The sequence below is a fragment of the Haematobia irritans genome, chromosome 2 (assembly GCF_050003625.1).
Source record: "Haematobia irritans isolate KBUSLIRL chromosome 2, ASM5000362v1, whole genome shotgun sequence".
NCBI lineage: Eukaryota > Metazoa > Arthropoda > Insecta > Diptera > Muscidae > Haematobia > Haematobia irritans.
The window spans coordinates 38,196,538-38,220,656 of record NC_134398.1 but is presented as its reverse complement, the minus strand read 5'-3'; the positions used below and the strand labels follow the sequence as shown (position 1 = coordinate 38,220,656).

At 31.3% G+C, this 24,119-nt stretch overlaps 1 protein-coding gene across 4 annotated transcripts in view; it reads left to right on the top strand.

Annotated features, from left to right (window-relative positions):
* The first annotated feature begins 4,999 nt into the window (after nucleotides 1-4,999).
* Nucleotides 5,000-24,119, top strand: part of LOC142223965 (uncharacterized) — a 136,923-nt gene continuing 117,803 nt past the window's right edge. For 2 of the 4 annotated variants that reach the window (XM_075293768.1, XM_075293767.1), the window contains exon 1: nucleotides 5,064-5,203. The gene's annotated coding sequence lies outside the window, so the exon portion shown is untranslated. Of the gene's footprint in view, nucleotides 5,204-5,301; nucleotides 5,319-24,119 lie in introns of those variants that run through there. The other 2 variants (XM_075293765.1, XM_075293766.1) reach the window with 2 other exon arrangements.

Sequence of the window (24,119 nt, the reverse complement as noted above, 5' to 3'; positions counted from 1 at the left end):
ATAGAAATAAAATTTTGATAAAATTTTTTATAGGAATAAAGTTTTGACAAAATTTTCTACAGGAATAAAACTGAGGTTCCCACACATTGGTAAAGATCAACCCTTGCTGGCTTCAAATTTCCTCCGCTGGAGTCACCAAAATGTAGAAATTATTAAAAATTGTGTTGAGTTAAAAAGTCCCCACATTGTGGTCATTGTAGGGACTACAAGACGCTATAGAATATTAGAAAAAAAACTACATGTAGGGAATTTCCCATACTTCAGGCAACACTGGGAGAAACAGGGTTGATAAAGTTGGCACTTTTGTGCTGTGTTTGGTACATTTTGGCTGTCTCAGTATCCATGTACACCCACGAATTAATTGTTACTCTTTTGTCCGCATTGAACCGATATGAGCCAAATTTTGAATGGTAATTAAAGGGCCAAAATTCAGCGGTATGGAATGAAATGGGGTCTTCCTAGAGTCTATGGAAGTCAAATTCTGGGGATTGGTTTATATTGGGCTATGCCTTAAAGTGGTCCGATATAGACCATTTATTTTAGTTGGCAAGTTTATGGGTCCCTAGTGGTTCCTTGAGCTGGCCTAAATAATGCTAAAAAGCCACAACTTTAACAAATTGGAATTTATTTTTCGGGATCCCGAAAAATCTCAGGATTCAAAATAAAAGATTCCGGTATTCTGGATTAATCCCGTCTCGAAAATCCCGAGATTTGGCGACGGGATTTATTCCGGGTAACACCTCAATTGACAACAAAAACAGTCGGAAACATGAAAAAACGAAATATTCGTCGACAAGCTTATTGTATTTTTCGTCGCGGCAGAAATGTTTCGCCTACCGCCTATCGATATGGTTATATTTACACACTGAAGCCTAGTACTAAGATCACGTTTTCGCGCGAAAAACTGTTATACTACATACAAAAAACGTTAGCGCGGAATAAATGCGAAATCTTTGTTTTGAGCATTTTCAAACACATATTTATACAACCCTGGATTTTTCGCACGAAAAAATAGGCAGGCATATTATTTCGCATAAATAAGTTAACATCCCTGGGTTTGAAACCCTATTTCAGGGATGGAAAATGCAGTACTATAGTACTTTTTTATACCCTCCATCATAGGATGGGGGTATATTAACTTTGTCATTCCGTTTGTAACACATCGAAATATTGCTCTAAAACCCCCATAAAGTATATATATTCTGGGTCGTGGTGAAATTCTGAGTCGATCTGAGCATGTCCGCCCGTCCGTCCGTCCGTCTGTTGAAATCACGCTAACTTCCGAACGAAACAAGCTATCGACTTGAAACTTGGCACAAGTAGTTGTTATCGATGTAGGTCGGATGGTATCGAAAATGGGCCATATCGGTCCACTTTTACGTATAGCCCCCATATAAAGGGACCCTCAGATTTGGCTTGTGGAGCCTCTAACAGAAGCATATTTCATCCGATCCGGCTGAAATTTGGTACATGGTGTTGGTATATGGTATCTAACAACCATGCAAAAATTGGTCTATATCGGTCCTTAATTATATATAGCCCCCATATAAACCGATCCCCAGATTTGGCTTATGGAGCCTCTAAGAGAAGCATATTTCATCCGATCCGGCTGAAATTTGGTACATGGTGTTGGTATATGGTCTCTAATAACCATGCAAAAATTGGTCCACATCGGTCCATAATTATATATAGCCCCCATATAAACCGATCCCCAGATTTGGCTTGCGGAGCCTAAAAGAGAAGCAAATTTCATCCGATCCGGCTGAAATTTGGTACATGGTGTTGGTATATGGTCTTTAACAACCATGCAAAAATTGGTCCATATCGGTCCATAATTATATATAGCCCCCATATAAACCGATCCCCAGATTTGGCTTGCGGAGCCTCAAAGAGAAGAAATTCAAAATTTTATTTCTATAGAAAATTTTGTCAAAATTTTATTTCTATAGAAAATTTTGTTCAAATTTTATTCGGTTCATAATCGTGGTTGCCACTCGAGCCACAAATAATCTACCAAGATTTTATTTCTATAGAAAATTTTGTTAACATTTTATTTCTGTAGAAATTTTTGTCAAAATTTTCTTTCTATAGAATATTTTGTCAAAATTTTTATTTCTATAGAAAATTTTGCGAAAATTTTATTTCTATACAAAATTTTGTTAAAATTTTATTTCTGTAGAAAATTTTGTCAAAATTGTATGTCTATTTTGTCAAACTGAATTATATACGTATTGGATCGATCTTTTTTGATTTAATATATACCACGTATGGACTTACATACAATTTATAAGATGGTGTTAGGAGGTTTTAAGATACCTTGCCATCGGCAAGCGTTACCGCAACTTAAGTAATTCGATTGTGGATGGCAGTGTTTAGAAGAAGTTTCTACGCAATCCATGATGGAGGGTACACGCAAAAAAATAATTCTTTCCTCCCAAACGAAATTTTAGACAAACGAAGTTCGTTTCTCATTTGCTTTTCGCTGTAAGGAAGTGTATTTGGAAGAAAAGTATATACTTTTTGTGATAAACGTTTATTCTTTTCCAGGATGTAAAAACAATTTCATAAAGACTAGCTAAAAAAAAACATTATTTTCTTGCTAATTGCATTGTCCCTCACATCTTTCTCACATCCACGAGGATTTTTAGTTCTTAACACCTTTTCCTGTAATACCAACAATGTAGAAGAAATTATATGATTTTATAAATTTTTAATTTTTTTTTACCTATCGCCTGGACGGAGAATCGAACCGCGGACCATGCACTTTGTAAGCCAACACACTAACCACTGAGCTATGTACCAGTTATGGTCATCAATAGATAAATATCCATATAAGTTATATTTATATAGCATAGCTTGCGGCGCCCACGAACCGAATAAACAAAGTTTATTTAACAGAAACAAACATTTAGTTTGGCACCGTGGAGCAGTGGTAGCTACGTCCGACCCTCATGCCAAGGGTCGTGGGTTCGATCCCTGCTTCGACCAAAGTTTTTTGTTTGCTTTTGTTTTTTTTTTACATATATTCCAGATATATTCGGAAGATTCCGAAAAAATGTTCAACATTACATTGTACTATATTAAATTTTGAACTGTAAAATGTGTCTTATTAAAGACCTAAAGTCAGAAAAGAACAGTGTTTGATATAAACGAAATGGACTGTGTTGTTGTTTCAAAAATAACTTTTTTTATTGAAAAAATAAAAATTTTGTAACAAACGAATTTTTTTGGTGATAAAAGTTTAAAATTTTCGAAGCAATACAAAAAACTCTAACAAACGAAAAACGTTTTCGGTACACGTTTTCCAAACGTTTTTTTTCTTTGCGTGTACATAAGCTTCGGCCTGGCCGAACTTACGGCCGTATATACTTGTTCAATACTTTTTCACCCCGGTCAGTACCGTAGTACTCCCGCGAATGATTTAGTACCTTTGTTGTAGACATTTTTGAGTCGATATTAGATTTATGGTACAATATCTTTGACAAAATATTTTAATATTTTTAGAAAGTCTTTATCAATCTTATTTGCTAATAGTCTTTTACAAATATGGCAAAACAGACAAGTTCATGCGGGAAGAAAATCTAGATTTTGTAAAAGCCATAGTCAAAAACACGATTTTATTGAATTTCAAGAATGTTTTCGAAAATTCAATAAAACGCATGCGAACCTATATTATCGATTTTTTATTTCGGTGAAAAATTTTGTCAAAATTTTATTTCTACATAAAATTTTTGCAAAATTGATTTTCTATAGAAAAATTTGTCAAAATTTTATTTCAATTGAACATTTTGTAAAAGTTTTATTTCAATAGGAAATTTTTGCAAAATTTTTTTTTAGTAAAAAGTACATTTTCGCTCAAAAAAATACCTTTTTTGTACTTTTTAAAAATTGTATTTTCCATCCCTGCCCTATTTGCGGAGATAGATGAAGATATTCGTTTTTCGCAGAAACGAACTTGGTACTAAGCATAAGGTGTTATCCTAATTCAGTGTTTTGGGAGCGAATTACAAAATTTGCAAAATAAATAATTTTTTATATTTTTTTATGATTTATATTCTAATGCTTATTTGAAACGTTTGACCTCAAATATATTTCAAAAGAGAAAACATCTTTGGGAGGAAAGTTTTTGGAAGTCCTTTTAAAGTTGAGCATTGAGGATAACTTCCAAATTTTTTGCTTCTTGTTCCTTAATTAGGTGAAATAAAAATCCTTTAATTAGGTGAACAGATTCAAGTTTATTTGCTTGATATTTCCTATGGTTCCGCAAAACTTCTTCTAGTACTACCTTATACAAATCTATGATATGGTGTAGGGTATAGAAATCAATCTGGCAACTCATAATGCTAACATTGGCGTTGGATGCCAACGCCAGCGGTCACTGTAATGCTTTTGACTGTTTTCTTATTTTTTTTGTTTGTTAATATCATTTCGGCTTTTTGTTTTGATTTAGCTTGAACTAACTAACAACTTCCGAGCATTGTTGTATCGTCATAACATTCATATATCAGTACAACGACGTCTGTTGAACCCATAACAACACGCGGATTTCGATTCTCGCGGAATCGCTCTCTTGTCTTCTCTCAAGTACTAAAGACTATACAAAAAAATAGTAGTTATACGTAGATAGTACCGTAATAAAACGAAGCCGACCGCGATCGCGACTGCGTTATGTTAGTTTTGTTTTTATTCGTCTTCTTCTTGGTATGAAATTCGTTCGTTTGGATTTGTTGTTATTGAAATTGTCAAAATAAAATAAATGAAACTAAACAAAAATAAAAAAAAAAAAAACAAATCAAAACATGAGAAGACAAGAAGAAGCTTAACTTATAGATCAATAGCTTTGAAGTGTTATTGTGTTTGGTAAAAAAAAGAAATCAAGAATATTGTATGTGTTGAGTGTTATAAAAAATATAAAAATATATATGTATGTATATATATATAGAAATAAAAAAAATAGAAAATCAATATTTAATAAAAGTGTAGTCTAAACAAAATAATGTTAGCCCATATCTAAGTGTATAAATAATTATAAAAGTGATAATTAATAAATAAAGAAATTTCAGAATTTCACGCTACAAATCATTTCGTTTACATTGGTTCTAATGTAAAACCTTTACAAAAAAATTGTAATAATAATAATAAAACGAAATAACAAAACAAAAATAAAATCGGGTTTACGCTTTGCGAATCATTTGAAATCAAGGTGATCATGCGTTATTTGCTATACTAAATGTGTTGTTGTTGTACAGCTACTTTTGAAGCTTCAATCAGAAACCACTTAACAAAATCTTATTGAGAATATACTCAAAACCCACCAAGTATGTATGCATGTATGTATGTTTGTTTGTCGTGCGAAAGTGCTGGAGGAGTTCGAGTAATTTGCTGTGAGATGTGTTAGTGCGGGTACCCCCATTAGGAGAGTACGCAAAAAGAAATGATCAAAACAAATGTAGCCAAACAAAAGCTAACTGAAATTGTGAGAGGTATTATAAAAATACGCAACTACTGAGGGCCACTCAATAACAATGAAGTTCATATGTACAATAACAATTGGGTACGCATGCTCAGCATATATAATTGAAATTGACACACAAGGACTCAATGGAATAAAGATATAGGGATTTCAATCACAATCAGGGAAGACAGCTAAAAGTTAGGGCGACGCAGATGACTTTTTTTTTGGAAAAATTGAAGATGGATATTCTAGTTAATTTAAGTGATTGCTCCATTTAGCTCTACTCCTCAAGAGGAAACTATGTAGTCCCTTTCCTCAGTTCCTTTTTTTAAAGAGATTCCCAAATGTTTGAAAGTATATCCCTAATGTAAAAAGTGTTTCCCCATGAAAAATCCACAAAGAATTCTTTAATTGGTAAGGACTTCGACTTGTCTATCAGATGGTCAATTGTTGAAGGCCAAGCATCTTCCAAAAGTTCGTTTCAGAAAACACAGCTGTACACGCAGTGAAAAAATCATGAACGGCGTGCTCATTTCAAAACATTCTGTTCATGAAAGTGAATCAACAAACATGTGGTGTCAAACGGTGAACAGACGATATCAATTCGACAACGATAAAATGTCACCATGCGTTGTCAAAACAACAACCATGGAATGGTTACGTATTTATAAAAAAAAAAAAACAAGTATATACAGCACTAAGTTCGGCCGGGCCGAATCTTAAATACCCACCACCATGAACCAAATATTAGGGTTTCCTTTGAAATTTCAGGAGGGCTTGAGGACACTTCCCGAAGATAAATTTAAAGATTTCACCTATGAGGACTATATCAGATTCTGGATTTATAAGAACCATTTTTGTTTGAGTTTTAGAGGAATTATTAACATCTCTTGTAAGTGTGCAAGAAAATTATAAAATAACGTCTTGATTTGAAATCTTAAATCTGTAGAAGTAAAATCTGGAAATTTTGCATTGAGTTTCAAGCAATTTTCATGATCAGTGCGCCTTCTACACCCTCAAGAAGTGAAGTCGGTCCATATGGAGGCATAACCAAATGCACCGATAAAGACTTAACCCGATACACGTTTTTGTGAGCCTAAAATACCAAAATATTTACAATTTCAGGCAAATCAGATAAAAACTACGGTTTTAGAAACCCAAGGAGTTAAATCGGGAGATCGTTCTTATCGGGGCTATACTAAAATATGGACAGATACTCACCGTTTTCGGCAAACCTCTTTATGACCCGAAAATACGTCTAGATTTCCAATTTCAGGCAAATAGGATAAAAACTTCGGATTCTAGAAGCCCAAGAATAAAATCGGGAAATCGGTCTATGTTGGGGCTATACCAAAATATGGACCGATACTCACCGTTTTCGGCACACCTCTTTATGGTCCCATTATACCTCTAGATTTCCAATTTCAGACAAATTGGATAAAAACTACGGTTTCTATAAGCCCAAGACCCCAAATCGGGAGGTCGTTTTATATGGGGACCATACCAAAACATGGACCGATACTCGCAATTTTTGGCACAGGTATTTGTGGTCCTACAATACCTCTAGATTTCCAATTTCAGGTAAATTGAATAAAAACTGCGGATTCTAGAAGCCCAAGAAGTAAAATCGGGAAATCGGTCTATATGGGGGCTATACCAAAATATGGACCGATACTCACCGTTTTCGGCACACCTCTTCATGGTCATAAAATACCTCTAGATTTCAAATTTCAGGCAAATTGGATAAAAACTACGATTTCTATAAGCCCAAGACCCCAAATCGGGAGGTCGGTTTATATGGGGACTATATCAAAACATGGACCGATATAGCCCATCTTCGAACTTGACCTGCCTGCAGACAAAAGACGAGTTTGTGCAAAATTTCAGCACGATTGCTTCATTATTGAAGACTGTAGCGTGATTACAACAGACAGACAGACAGACGGACATCGTTATATCGTCTTAGAATTTCTCCCTGATCAAGAATATATATACTTTATATAGTCGGAAATCGATATTTCGATGTGTTACAAACGGAATGACAAACTTATTATACCCCCGTCACCATTCTATGGTGGTGGGTATAAAAAACAAGTAAGGAAAGTCTAAAGTCGGGCGGGGCCGGGGCCTTGCACCACTTTGTAGATCTAAATTTTCGATACCATATCAAATCCGTCAAATGTGTTGGGTGCTATATATAAAGGTTTGTCCCAAATACATACATTTAAATAGCACTCGATCTGGACAGAATTTGATAGACTTCTACAAAATCTATAGACTCAAAATTTAAGACGGCTAATGCACTAGGGTGGAACACAATGTTAGTAAAATTTTAAGGAAACTTCACAAAAGTTTATTTATGATTTATCGCTCGGTATATATGTATTAGAAGTTTAGGAAAATTAGAGTAATTTTTACAACTTTTCGACTAAGCAGTGGCGATTTTACAAGGAAAATGTTGGTATTTTGACCATTTTTGTCGAAATCAGAAAAACATATATATGGGCTATATCTAAATCTGAACCGATTTCAACCAAATTTGGCGCGCATAGCTACAATGCTAATTCTACTCCCTGTGCAAAATTTCAACTAAATCGGAGTTAAAAATAAGCCTCTGTGGTCATATGAGTGTAAATCGGGCGAAAGCTATATATGGGAGCTATATCTAAATCTGAACCGATTTCAATAAAATTTGATACACTTGACTATAGTACTAATTGTTCTTTTTGTGCGAAATTTTAAGCAAATTAGGATAAAACTCTGGCTTCTGGGGTCATATAAGTCAATATCGGTCGAAAGATATATATGTGGGAGCTATATCTAAATCTGAACCGATTTCTTCCAAAATCAATAGGGTTCTATTATGAGCCGAAACACATACTTATGCCAAATTTGATTTGATTCGATTGGACTAAAACTGCGACCTAGACTTTGATCACAAAAATGTGTTCACAGACAGACGGACATGGCTATATCGACTCAGGAGCCCACCCTGAGCATTTTTGCCAAAGACACCATGTGTCTATCTCGTCTCCTTCTGTGTGTTGCAAAAATATGCACTAACTTATAATACCCTGTTCCACAGTGTGGCGCAGGCTACAAAAATCCGCTACCGTGTCAAAATATTCCGTAGAAATAAAATTTTGAGAAAATTTTCTAGAGAAATTAAATTTTGGGAAAAATTTCTATAGAAATAAAATGTTGACAAAATTTTGTATTGAAATAAAATTTTGAAAAAAATTTTGTATTGAAATAAAATTTTGACAAAATTTTGTATTGAAATAAAATTTGGACCAAGTTTTGAACTGAAGTAAAATTTAGAGAACATTTTCTATAGAAATAAAATTTTGAGAATAATGTCTATTGAAGTAAAATTTTGAGAAAAATTTTCAGAGAAATAAAATTTTGAGAAACTTTTCCATAGCAAAAGAATTTGGGAAAATTCTCTATAGAAATAAAATTTTAAGAAAACTTTTTATAGGAATTACATTTTGGAAAAATAGAAATAAAATTTTCTATTTTCTGTAGAAATAAAATTTTGATCAAATTTTCTATAAAAATAAATTTTGATCATATTTTCTATAGAAATAAAATTTTGAGAAAATTTTCTATAGAAATAAAATTTTGAGAATAATGTCTATTATAGTAAAATCTTGGGAAAATTTTCCATAGAAATTAAATTTTTAGAAACTTTTCCATAGCAAAAAATAAATTGGGACATTTTTCTATAGAAATAAAACTTTGAGAACGTTTTCTATAGAAATAAAATTTTGAGAAATTTTTATATAGAAATAAAATTTTCTATAGCAATACAACTTTTGGAAAATTTTCTATAAAAAGAAACTTTTGACCAAATTATTTATAGAAATAAAATGTTGACTAAATTTTCTATTGAAATAAAATTTTGACCAAATTTTCCATAGAAATAAAATTGTGATCAAATTATTTATAGAAATAAAACGTTGACTAAATTTTCTATAGAAATAAAATTTTGATTAAATTTTCTATTGAAAAAAAAAATTGACCAAATTTTCTATTGAGATAAAATTTTGACCAAATTTTCTATAGAAATAAAATGTTGACAAAAGTTTGTATTGAAATAAAATTTTGACAACATTTTGTATTGAAAAAAAAAATGGAACAAAATTTTCTATAGAAATAAAATTTTGAAACTACAGAAATGAAATTTTGAGAAAATTTTCTATAAAAACAAATTTTGATCAAAATTTCTATAGAAATAAAATTTTGAGAAAATTTTTATAGAAATAAAATTTTGAGAAAATTTTCTATAGAAATAAAATTTTGAGAATAATGTCTATTATAGTAAAATCTTGGAAAAATTTTCCATAGAAATTAAATTTTTTGAAACTTTTCCATAGCAAATAATAAATTGGGAAATTTTTCTATAGAAATAAAACTTTGAGAACGTTTTCTATAGAAATAAAATTTTGAAAAAATTTTCTATAGAAATAGAATTTTCTATAGCAATACAACTTTCGGAAAATTTTCTATAAAAGGAAACTTTTGACCAAATTATTTATAGAAATAAAATGTTGACTAAATTTTCTATTGAAATAAAATGTTGACCAAATTTTCCATAGAAATAAAATTGTGATCAAATTATTTATAGAAATAAAACGTTGACTAAATTTTCAATAGAAATAAAATTGTGATTAAATTTTCTATTGAAAAAAAAATTGACCAAATTTTCTATAGAGTTAAAATTTTGACCAAATTTTCTATAGAAATAAAATGTTGACAAAATTTTGTATTGAAATAAAATTTTGACAAAATTTTGTATTGAAAAAAAAAAAATGTTGAACAAAATATTCTATAGAAATAAAATTTTGAAACTACAGAAATGAAATTTTGAGAAAATTTTCTATAGAAATAAAATTATGAGAATAATGTCTATTGAAGTAAAATTTTGGAAAAATTTTCCATTGAAATAAAATTTTGAGAAACTTTTCCATAGCAAAAGAATTTGGGAAAATTCTATATAGAAATAAAATTTTAAGAAATTTTTTTTTATAGAAATTAAATTTTGGGAAAATTTTCTATAGAAATAAAATTTTGATCAAATTTTCAATAAAAATAAAATTTTGACGAAATTTTCTATAGAAATAAACTTTTGATTTTCGATAGAAATAACATTTTGGCCAAATTTTCTACTGAAGTAAAATTTTGAGAAAATTTTCTATAGAAATAAAATTTTGAGAAAATTTTCTATAGAAATAAAATTTTGAGAAACTTTTCCATATCAAAAAATAAAGTGGGAAATTTTTCTATAGAAATAAAACTTCGAGGAAGTTTTCTATAGAAATAAAATTTTGAGAAAATTTTCTATAGAAATAAAATTTTCTGTAGCAATACAACTTTGGGAAAATTTTCTATAAAAGGAAACTTTTGACCAAATTATTTATAGAAATAAAATGTTGACTACATTTTCTATTGAAATAAAATGTTTACCAAATTTTCCATAGAAATAAAATTGTGACCAAATTATTTATAGAAATAAAACGTTGACTAAATGTTCTATAGAGATAAAATTTTGATTAAATTTTCTATTGAAAAAAAAAATTGACCAAATTTTCTATAGAAATAAAATTTTGACCAAATTTTCTAAAATGTTGACAAAATTTTGTATTGAAATAAAATTTTGACAATATTTTGTATTGAAAAAAAATTTTGAACAAAATTTTCTATAGAAATAAAATTTTGAAATTACAGAAATGAAATTTTGAGAAAATTTTCTATAGAAATAAAATTATGAGAATAATGTCTATTGAAGTAAAATTTTGGAAAAATTTTCCATTGAAATAACATTTTGAGAAACTTTTCCATAGCAAAAGAATTTGGGAAAATTCCCTATAGAAATGAAATTTTAAGAAAATTTTTTTTATAGAAATTAAATTTTGGGAAAATTTTCTATAGAAATAAAATTTTCTATTTTCTATAGAAATAAAATTTTGACCAAATTTTCAATAAAAATAAAATTTTGACGAAATTTTCTATAGAAATAAACTTTTGATCAAATTTTCGATAGAAATAAAATTTTGGCCAAATTTTCTACAGAAGTAAAATTTTGAGAAAATCTTCTATAGAAATAAAAATTTTAGAGAAAATTTTTTTAGAAAAATTATTTAGAGAAATAAAACGTTGACTAAATGTTCTATAGAAATAAAATTTTGATTAAATTTTCTATTAAAAAAAAAATTTTGACCAAATTTTCTATAGAAATAAAATTTTGACCAAATTTTCTATAGAAATAAAATTTTGGCCAAATTTTCTATAAAAGTAAAATTTTGACCAAATTTTCTATAGAAATAAAATTTTGACCAAATTTTCTATAGAAATAAAATTTTGACAAAATATTCTATAGAAATAAAATTTTGACCAAATATTCTATAGAAATAAAATTTTGACAAAATTTTGACAAAATATTCCATAAATAAAATTTTGACAAAATTTTCTATAGAAAAAAATTGTGGCTAAATTTTCTATTGAAATAAAATTTTGACCAAATTTTCAATAAACATAAAATTTTGACGAAATTTTCTATAGAAATAAACTTTTGATCAAATTTTCTGTAGAAATAAATTTTCTATAGAAATAAAATTTTGACAAGATTTTGACAAAATATTCTATAGAAATAAAATTTTGACCAAATTTTCTAAAGAAATAAAATTTTGACAAAATATTCCATAGAAATAAAATTTTGACCAAATTTTCTATAGAAATAAAATTTTTACTTAATTTCCTATAGAAATAAAATTTTGAAAACAAATTTCTGTAGAAATAAGATTTAAAAAAAAAATCTATAAAAATAAAATTTCGACAAAATTTTCTATAGAAATAAAATATTGCCAAAATTTTCTATAGAAATAAAATAAAAATCTATAAAAATAAAATTTCGACAATTTTTTTTATAGAAATAAAACGTTGACTAAATTTTCTATAGAATTAAAGCTTTGAATTAAATAGAATTAAAGTTTCTATAGAATGAAAATTTTGATTAAATTTTCTATTGGAAAAAAACAATTTACCAAATTTTCTATAGAAATAAAATTTTGAGAATAATGTCTATTGAAGTAAAATTTTGAGAAAAATTTTCTATAGAAATAAAATTTTGACATTAGCATTTTTTATAGCAATAAAATTTTGACAAAGATTATCTATAGAAATAAAATTTTGACAAAAATTTTCTATAGAAATAAAATGTTGAGAAATTTGTCTATAGAAATAAAATTTTGTCAAAATATCTTTGAAGTAGTATGTTTCCCTTGTTTGTGCAAGCTAAATATTTAAATTTACAATTTAAATTTACAATTAAACTGAGAAGGACTAACCCACCGCTTAAAAACCATGTTGGTATTCGGTCGAAATTGGTTTGAACCCATGACGCTTTATATGCGCGGTGGCTATGCTAACAATTGCATCGCGATGGCTCCCATTTGTAACCTTGAATGTCATGAAAAGTTTTTTTTTTTAAATTTTTCATGTTAGGCTTTCAATTCCTTTCCCTATTTTATAAGCGAATTGTTATCGTATCAATGCAGATACTTTAAATAAATATATTCAATTCTATAAAGCTCCTTCTTACCGCATATGCGTATAAAATTGAATGTCATATAGTGGTTGACAGTTGGTGACCCTGGACACAGCGTTATGGTGTTGATTAATTCTGAACGGTTACAGTTGTGCCGCGTATATAGGCACAATTATCAAAAGGTTGATGTACTACTTCCACTTTGTTTTATGTGGTACGGCAACTTGTTCATGTGGGCAGAGATGTCCCACCACAAAAATATTGTTTGGTAAGAAATTAAAAGTCAATTTGTCATATGCGATGCGAATTTTTTCGTTCGACTACGATGTCCTAAACAGCTGAATTTATAACGAGAAATCAGCTGTTTTTGGCATTTCAGTCAAACGAAAGAGTTCATTTCGGATAAGAAGAAATGACAGTAGGAGTTCGAAAATACGTTAGTTGGAGTTACTTCTACAAAATCAAAGTTTTTCTCTACACGTCAGCAGTTTCTATATAGGATTGATTTTTGGATATATATTTTTTTTGGTAAAGAAATTTGATTTGGATAGCCTGTAAAGGAGAAACGATGACTATAGAGGAAAAAAGATCGGACAAAATGTTAACAAAAGGAGTCACCTGGAAGTGATGCCGAGGTGGTTACATCTTCCTAAACGGGCTGGTTTTTAGGCGGTATTCTCAAATATAAAGGAGAACGTATCTAACATATGTGAATGTAATAATGAATTTTCCAACCTCAAACAAACATGAACTGTGATTTTATTGAAACCGCTGATGACAGTGTTGCATTTTTTTTTTAATATTTACTGGTTGCATTTTATTTTAGTCCGGCATATGCTAAAAATTTTGCCCATTCTCATTCCTGGACCGTGCCATAGGTTGGCCAACTCATAAAACAAACTTAAATACAAGCACACACATTTATGTAACTATAGATCAACTGATTTATTATCCAAAATTCATGATTAAATTTTTATCACATGTATCTAAAGCCGAAACTAAAAGTGCATTGAAAAACTGGTCTTTTTTGATTGAAAGCCATAAAAAAATGTTAACGTGTTTGTGCGTTAAATGGAATTATATTTTAACGTTCATGTTTTCATAAAATACACACTTTTGTTGTTGTGAAAGGTATGATGTAAAAACAAAAAACCAACTAGCATTTGTTTTAATATCAATTTTGAATTTATTTATTTAAATATATGCAAATCGAATAGCGGTTGATCAACGCTGAGCTTACACTCAGAAATTGAATTTGATTGTGGTATTATAGTCACGTCAAATAAAATTCTCTAAATTACCTGAGATTTACAGAGGTTATGAAATTAATATTGGGAGCCACCGTGGTGCAATGGTTAGCATGACCGTCTTGCATACACAAGGCCATGGTTTCGATTCCTGCTTCGACCGAACACCAAAAAGTTTTTCAGCGGTGGATTATTCCAACTCAGTAATGCTGGTGACATTTCTGAGGGTTTCAAAGCTTCTCTAAGTGGTTTCACTGCAATGTGGAACGCCATTCGGACTCGGCTATAAAAAGGAGGTCCCTTGTCGTTGAGCTTAAGATGAAATCGGGCAGCACTCAGTGATAAGAGGTGGTATCACAATGGACTGAATAGTCTAAGTGAGCCTGATACATTGGGCTGTCATCTAACCTAACCTAATATGGGCTACCTGGTGTGTTCATATGTTGACGGAGAGGGGGACATCCTTACCCCCTTACCCGATTTCATGAAACTTGGAACAAAATTATCCGATTTGCTTGAAATTTTCAGGGAAGGTTGAAGGAGGCGTACACACAAAAAAATTTCACGAAAATTTTTCCAATTAAACTTTTAATTGAGTTTTAAAAAATATTCAATTGATTCAAAAATTTTTTTAATTGAAACAAAAATCAATCACAAAAATAATAGTATCAATTAATTTTTTAATTGGATCAATTAACTTTTTAATTGACCTTCAATTAATTTTTTAATTGATACTATCATTTCTGTGATTGAAGACAGTTCAATTAAAAATTAATTGGATCATTTAATTTCGTGATTGAATCAGAAAAAATTTTTTTTTGTGTGTATACACAAAGAACGGACACTTTATTTTTCGATATTTGGTCGGGGACGGGGACCTCGCATTTGCCCTACTTTTTTAAAGTACAGTGAAAACAAAATTAAAGCCCTTTGACTGAAATTTTACGGAAAAGCAGGGTGAGGTTATGAAATTTATATCAGGTTCCAGGTTTGGTCGGGAAATAATAAAAGGACATAGGGAGACCTCCGCTTCTCCTTAAATAAATACATGCCAAGAAACAATTAAACTTTTCCAATTTGTGAAATTAATATTGTATACTTTATTTTTGTGATATTTGGACGGGAAGAGGGGCCGCTCCTTAGGTTAGGTTAGGTGGCAACCCGATGTATCAGGCTCACTTAGACTATTCAGTCCATTGTGATACCACATTGGTGAACTTCATCCTTATCACTGAGTGCTGCCCGATTCCATATTAAGCTCAATGACAAGGGACCTTTTTTTATAGCCGAGTCCGAACGGAGTTCCACATTGCAGTGAAACCACTTAGAGAAGCTTTGAAACCCTCAGAAATGTCACCAGCATTACTGAGGTGGGATAATCCACCGCTGAAAAACTTTTTGGTGTTCGGTCGAAGCAGGAATCGAACCCATGACCTTGTGTATGCAAGGCGAGCATGCTAACCATTGCACCACGGGGCCGCCCCTTACCTTGTTTTTGTGATAATTGGGCTTATAAAGGGTGATACGGTCAAAATTTGGTCAATATAAACTTGACGTATTTCTTTCAATTTTGCATTTAAAAAACCTGAACACCCCTCATTTTGAAGGTGTGTGTGTGTGTGTAGAATGTTGCTCCTATTTTGATATTGGAATTCACTCTTCAGTTGTCAAAATGCCGTCCAAGCAAGAAGAGCAGCGTATCAAAATTTTGCTCGCGCATTGCGAAAATCCGAGCTACTCGCACGCAAAGCTGGCAAAATCGCTAAAAGTTGCCAAATCAACCGTTACAAATGTAATTAAAGTGTTTGGAGAACGTTTGTCGACAGCCACACGCTCACAAAAAATCGCTTCTGTAACATATACTCCCAAACATATTTTGCTTCAAGCATATACATTTTTGGGTATTGCCCAAACATTTATATGTTTGATCTCTTCCAATATATAATATGTTTGAAAGCATATTGGTCTAAACAATATATGTTTGGGTAGTCTAAGTTCCAAACATTTTGTATTTTTGCATCCAAATTCAATAATGTTGTCTTCCAAAAAACAATATGTTATTATGTGAACATATAATATGTTTGGAAGCATTTTGCACCCAAAAATATTATATGCTTAAAAAAAATTCTCCCAAACAATATTGTGCTCAAAATTTTATTTATTTATTTATATATTTACAATCATAATGAATTATGAAAATAAACAGGTAATATAGGTGCTAACAACATAGGTTTTAGACCTGAATGCTCAAAATTTTGTTTCTGCCTAATTGTATATTCCCCCACATCTTTCTCACTTCCACGAGATTTTTAGTTCTTAGCACCTTTTTCTGTAATACAAACATTGTAGAAGAAATTATTCAATTTTATGATTTTTATTTTATTTTAATTTTACCTTTTGCCGGACGGGGATTCGAACAGCGGACCACACAGTTTGTTAGGATCAAAGAAGTAGCTGATCAATTGCCGAAGGAAAAATAAAATGTTAATTTTGTAATAACAAGCAACAACCACCAACTTAATTCAATATCGCTCCCTGTTAAATAGCGCTCCAAGCTACTAAACACATACATGTTTATAGGCTATTTCTAAATTAATATATGTTTGCATCCAAGCATATTATATTTACAAACATTTTATGTCCCAAACATAATATGTTCTAACATATTAACATATATGTCCCAAACATGTTATGCTAGTTTATGAACATTATATGCTTGCACTCAAAAATATTGTGTTTAAAAATTTGTGTTCCAAACATATAATGTTTATAGCCAAACATATGAAAAACAGTCTTTTTCATCCGTGCAGGAAGTCTGGATTGGGGGGAAATCGAAAACCGGAAGCCGCTGAGACGACAAAGAGAGTTGCCGGTAGTTTCAAGCGAAACCCTAACCTCTCTCTCCGAGATGCCGCAAATAACCTGGGTGTATCGTCTACAACCGATCATCGAGCCAAAAACGAGCCGGACTATCGACTTACAAGAAGGTAGTGACTCCAAATCGCGATGATAAACAAAATACGACGGCCAAAGCGCGATCCCGGAGGCTGTACACGACGATGCTGACGAAGTTTGACTGCGTGGTAATGGACGACGAAACCTACGTCAAAGCCGACTACAAGCAGCTTCCGGGACAGGAGTTTTATACAGCAAAAGGAAGGGGAAAGGTAGCTGATATTTTCAAGCACATAAAACTGTCAAAGTTCGCAAAGAAATATCTGGTTTGGCAATCCATCTGTACCTGTAGCTTGAAAAGCAGCATTTTCATAGCTTCCGGGACTGTCAACCAAGAAATTTACGTGAAAGAGTGTTTGAATAAATGTCTGCTGCCTTTCCTGAAGAAACACGGTTGTTCCGTACTGTTTTGGCCGGATTTGGCATCTTGCCATTACGGTAAAAAGGCCATGGAGTGGTACGCCGCCAACAACGTGCAGGTGGTTCCCAAGGACAAGAACCCTCCCAACACGCCAGAGCTCCGCCCAATTGAGAAATACTGGGCTATTGTCAAGCGGAACCTAAAGAAGACGAAAAAAACTGCTAAGGGCGAGCAGCAGTTCAAGGCAAACTGGCTTTCTGCGGCGAAGAAGGTGGACAAGGTGGCTGTACAAAATCTGATGGCAGGTGTCAAGCGTGAGGCCCGGCAATTCGGATTTGGAAAAGCGAAAGCCTAACTGAATATTTTTCATGAATTTTATACTAATTGAACTTGAAAAAGAAATTTAATTTGATTTTTTAAATAAACGATTTCACCGATTTACACGCGTTTTCCCTTGACCAAATTTTGACCGTATCACCCTTTAGTGAAATAAACTTTGTCGATTTACTTGGAATTTATAGACACCGTTGGGTAGTTTGTGAATTTAATATAGCGTACGTGATTTTCCGATATCTGGTCCGTGTGGTACGAAGGTAGGGAGAGGGTTCCCTTTTGTCGGATTTTTTTTTGGAAAATTGAAAGTTAAGGTTTGTCCGTAATATATGTACCACGCAAAAAAAAATTATTTCCTCCCAAACGAAATTTTAGACAAACAAAGTTCGTTTCTTATTCGTTTTTCGCTGTAAGGAAGTTTATTTGGAAGAAAAGTAACATATATACTTTTTGCGATAAACGTTTTTCTTTTCTAGGATTTAAAAACTATTTTACAAAGACTAACTCAAAAAGAACAAGTTTTTTCTGGCTAAGTGCATTTTCCCTCACATCTTTCTAACTTCCACGAGGTTTTTTAGTTCCCTTTTTCTGTAATACAAACAATGTGGAAGAAATTATTCGAGTTTATAGATTTTTTAAATTTTACCTTTCGCCTGGACGGAGAATCGTACCGCGGACCATGCAATTTGTAAGCCAACACACTATCCACTGAGTTATGTTGCTGTTATTGTCACCAATAGAAAATTATCCATATAAGTTATATTTATATAGCATAACTTGCGGTGCCCACGAGCCGATTAAACAAACTTTATTTAACAGAAACATAAATTTTTTGGGCACCGTGGAGCAGTGGTTGCTACGTCCGCCTTGCATGCCAAGGGTCGTGGCTTCGATCCCTGCTTCGACCGAACACCAAAAAGTTTTTTTTTTTGTTTTTTTTTACGTATATTCCAATTATGTTCGGAAGATTCGGAAAAGATATTCAACATTACATACTCCTATATTAAATTTTACTATAAAGTGTGTCTTATTAAAGACTAAAGTCAGAAAAGAACAGTGCTTGATATAAACGAAATGGACTGATATAAACGAAAATTTTCTTTACAAATTAAATTTTGACAAAATTTTCTACAGATATAAAATATTGACAAATTTTTCTATAGAAATAAAATTTTGACAAAATTTTCTATAAAAATAAAATTTTGACAAAATTTTCTATAGAAATACAATATTGACAAAATTTTCTAATAAAATAAAATTTTGACAAAATTTTCTGTAGAAATAAAATTTTGAAAAATTTTCTAAAAAAAAAATAAAATTTTGGCAACATTTTCTAAAGAAATAAAATTTTGACAAAATTTTCTACAGAAATAAAATATTGACAAAATTTTCTATAGAAATAAAATTTTGACAAAATTTTCTATAGAAATAGAATTTTGACACAATTTTCTATAGAAATAAAATTTTGACACAATTTTCTATAGAAAAACCAGTAAGGAAAGTCTAAAGTCGGGCGGGGCCGACTATATTATACCCTGTACCACTTTGTAGATCTAAATTTTCGATACCATATCATATCCGTCAAATGTGTTGGGGGCTATATAAAGGGTGATTTGTTAAGAGCTTGATAACTTTTTAAAAAAAAAAAACGCATAAAATTTGCAAAATCTCATCGGTTCTTTATTTGAAACGTTAGATTGGTCCATGACATTTACTTTTTGAAGATAATTTCATTTAAATGTTGACCGCGGCTGCGTCTTAGGTGGTCCATTCGGAAAGTCCAATTTTGGGCAACTTTTTCGAGCATTTCGGCCGGAATAGCCCGAATTTCTTCGGAAATGTTGTCTTCCAAAGCTGGAATAGTTGCTGGCTTATTTCTGTAGACTTTAGACTTGACGTAGCCCCACAAAAAATAGTCTAAAGGCGTCAAATCGCATGATCTTGGTGGCCAACTTACCGGTCCATTTCTTGAGATGAATTGTTCTCCGAAGTTTTCCCTCAAAATGGCCATAGAATCGCGAGCTGTGTGGCATGTAGCGCCATCTTGTTGAAACCACATGTCAACCAAGTTCAGTTCTTCCATTTTTGGCAACAAAAAGTTTGTTAGCATCGAACGATAGCGATCGCCATTCACCGTAACGTTGCGTCCAACAGCATCTTTGAAAAAATACGGTCCAATGATTCCACCAGCGTACAAACCACACCAAACAGTGCATTTTTCGGGATGCATGGGCAGTTCTTGAACGGCTTCTGGTTGCTCTTCACTCCAAATGCGGCAATTTTGCTTATTTACGTAGCCATTCAACCAGAAATGAGCCTCATCGCTGAACAAAATTTGTCGATAAAAAAGCGGATTTTCTGCCAACTTTTCTAGGGCCCATTCACTGAAAATTCGACGTTGTGGCAGATCGTTCGTCTATTCATGATGAAATGTCAAAGCATACTGAGCATCTTTCTCTTTGACACCATGTCTGAAATCCCACGTGATCTGTCAAATACTAATGCATGAAAATCCTAACCTCAAAAGAATCACCCTTTATAAAGGTTTGTCCCAAATACATACATTTAAATATCACTCGATCTGAACAGAATTTGATAGACTTCTACAAAATCTATAGACTCAAAATTTAAGTCGGCTAATGCACTAGGGTGGAACACGATGTTAGTAAAAAAATATGGGAAACGTTTAAATCTGAAGCAATTTTAAGGAAACTTCGAAAAAGTTTATTTATGATTTATCGCTCGATATATATGTATTAGAAGTTTAGGAAAATTAGAGTCATTTTTACAACTTTTCGACTAAGCAGTGGCGATTTTACAAGGAAAATGTTGGTATTTTGACCATTTTTGTCGAAATCAGAAAAACATATATATGGGAGCTATATCTAAATCTGAACCGATTTCAACCAAATTTGACACGCATAGCTACAATGCTAATTCTACTCCCTGTGCAAAATTTCAACTAAATCGGAGTTAAAAATTGGCCTCTGTGGTCATATGAGTGTAAATCGGGCGAAAGCTTTATATGGGAGATATATCCAAATCTGAACCGATTTCAAGCAAATTTGGCACGCATAGTTACAACGCTAATTCTACTCCCTACGCAAAATTTCAACTAAATCGGAGCAAAAAATTGGCCTCTGTGGGCAAATGAGTGTAAATCGGGCGAAAGCTATATATGGGAGCTATATCTAAATCTGAACCGATTTTGCTGATATTTTGCAAGTTTTTCGAGAGTCATAAAATATTCGGATGTACGGAATTTGAGGAAGATCGGTTGATATACACGCCAATTATGACCAGATCGGTGAAAAATATATATGGCAGCTATATCTAAATCTGAACCGATTTTTTCCAAAATCAATAGGGATCGTCTTTGAGCCGAAACAGGACCCTATACCAAATTTTAGGACAATCGGACTAAAACTGCGAGCTGTACTTAGCACACAAAAATACATCAACAGACAGACAGACGGACAGACAGACAGACAGACAGACGGACAGACAGACAGACGGACAGACAGACAGACGGACATCGCTAAATCGACTCAGAATTTAATTCTAAGCCGATCCGTATACTAAAAGGTTAGTCTATGATTACTCCTTCTTGGCGTTACATACAAATGCACAAACTTATTATACTCCTTCTTGGCGTTACATACAAATGCACAAACTTATTATACCCTGTACCACAGTAGTGGTGAAGGGTATAAATATGGGAAACGTTTAAATCTGAAGCAATTTTAAGGAAACTTCGAAAAAGTTTATTTATGATTTATCGCTCGATATATATGTATTAGAAGTTTAGGAAAATTAGAGTCATTTTTACAACTTTTCGACTAAGCAGTGGCGATTTTACAAGGAAAATGTTGGTATTTTGACCATTTTTGTCGAAATCAGAAAAACATATATATGGGAGCTATATCTAAATCTGAACCGATTTCAACCAAATTTGACACGCATAGCTACAATGCTAATTCTACTCCCTGTGCAAAATTTCAACTAAATCGGAGTTAAAAATTGGCCTCTGTGGTCATATGAGTGTAAATCGGGCGAAAGCTTTATATGGGAGATATATCCAAATCTGAACCGATTTCAAGCAAATTTGGCACGCATAGTTAAAACGCTAATTCTACTCCCTACGCAAAATTTCAACTAAATCGGAGCAAAAAATTGGCCTCTGTGGGCAAATGAGTGTAAATCGGGCGAAAGCTATATATGGGAGCTATATCTAAATCTGAACCGATTTTGCTGATATTTTGCAAGTTTTTCGAGAGTCATAAAATATTCGGATGTACGGAATTTGAGGAATATCGGTTGATATACACGCCAATTATGACCAGATCGGTGAAAAATATATATGGCAGCTATATCTAAATCTGAACCGATTTTTTCCAAAATCAATAGGGATCGTCTTTGAGCCGAAACAGGACCCTATACCAAATTTTAGGACAATCGGACTAAAACTGCGAGCTGTACTTTGCACACAAAAATACATCAACAGACAGACAGACAGACGGACAGACAGACGGACAGACAGACAGACGGACATCGCTAAATTGACTCAGAATTTAATTCTAAGCCGATCCGTATACTAAAAGGTTAGTCTATGATTACTCCTTCTTGGCGTTACATACAAATGCACAAACTTATTATACCCTGTACCACAGTAGTGGTGAAGGGTATAAAAATTGAAAAAAAATGTCTATAGAAATAAAATGTTGACAAAATTTTCTATAGAAATAAAATGTTGGCAAAATTTTCTATAGAAATAAAATTTTGACAAAATTTTCTATAGAAATAAAATTTTTCCACAATTTTCTATAGAAATAAAATTTCGACAAAACTCTCTTTACAAATTAAATTTTGACAAAATTTTCTACAGAAACCAAAGTTTGTCAAAATTTTCTATAGAAACCAAAACTTGACAAAATTTTCTGTAGAAATAAAATTTTGACACGATTTTCTATAGAAAAACATTTTTGAAAAAATGTCTATAAATTTAAATTTTGACAAAATTTTCTACAGTAATAACATTTTGACAAAATTTTCAATAGAAATAAAGTTTTGACAATATTTTCTACAGAAATAAAATGTTGACAAAATCTTCTATAGAAATAAAATTTTGACAAATTTTCTAAAAGAATTAAATTTTGACAAAATGTTCTTTACAAATTAAATTTTTACAAAATTTTCTATAGAAATAAAATATTGACAAAATTTTCTAACAATATAAAATTTTGACATAATTTTATGTAGAAATAAAATTTTGACAAAATTTTCTATAGAAATAAAATTTTGACAAAATTTTCTATAAAAATAAAATTTTGACAAACATTTTTAAAGAAAGTTTTGACAATATTTTCTATAGAAAAAGGATTTTTACAATATTTTCTATAGAAATAAAATATTGACAAAATTTTCTAACGAAATAAAATTTTGACAAAATTTTCTATAGAAATAAAATTTTGACAAAATTTTCTATAGTAATAAAATTTTGACAAATTTTCTGTAGAAATAAAATTTTGACAAAATTTTCTTAGAAATAAAATTTTGGCAAAATTTTCTATAGAAATAAAGTTTTGACAATATTTTCTATACAAAAAGGATTTTGACAATATTTTCTATAAAAACAAAATTTTGACCAATTTTTCTGTAGAAATAAAAATTTGGCAAACATTTCTTTAGAAATAAAATTCGGACAGAATATTCTATAAAAATAAAATGTTGCAAAAATTTTCTATAATTTAAATTTCATTTAAAGATTAAATAAAATTGGGAGTATGTAACAAATTAACCGAATAATTAATTCAATATTTCTTATATTTCAAAAACAGAGTTCTAGTTACAACATAACCTTGCTTAATCGATTGAACAAGTGTGAAATTGTGTTAACCACAAACTATTCGAATATAGATTTCACATTGACAAAATGAATGTGGTTTTCAGTGTCAGTCATAATTATAGATAATATGAACTATGAAGTAAATCGTTTAAATCATTCAAATGTCCATCAAAATCTTGAAGATTGCAATAATGATGTAATTTTTTTATTTTTATTTGATTTTATTTTACGAGTATTTTTGTTATAGACGCAATGCATGATGCTTATCAGGCAGATGATATGGGAAAATGTGTTAGCTTTTTTCAATTTTCTTTCCAATGGGAGTAGATTGAAGTGTTGCTTTCGTTGAATTTTATTGTTACAGTTTTGTTCCT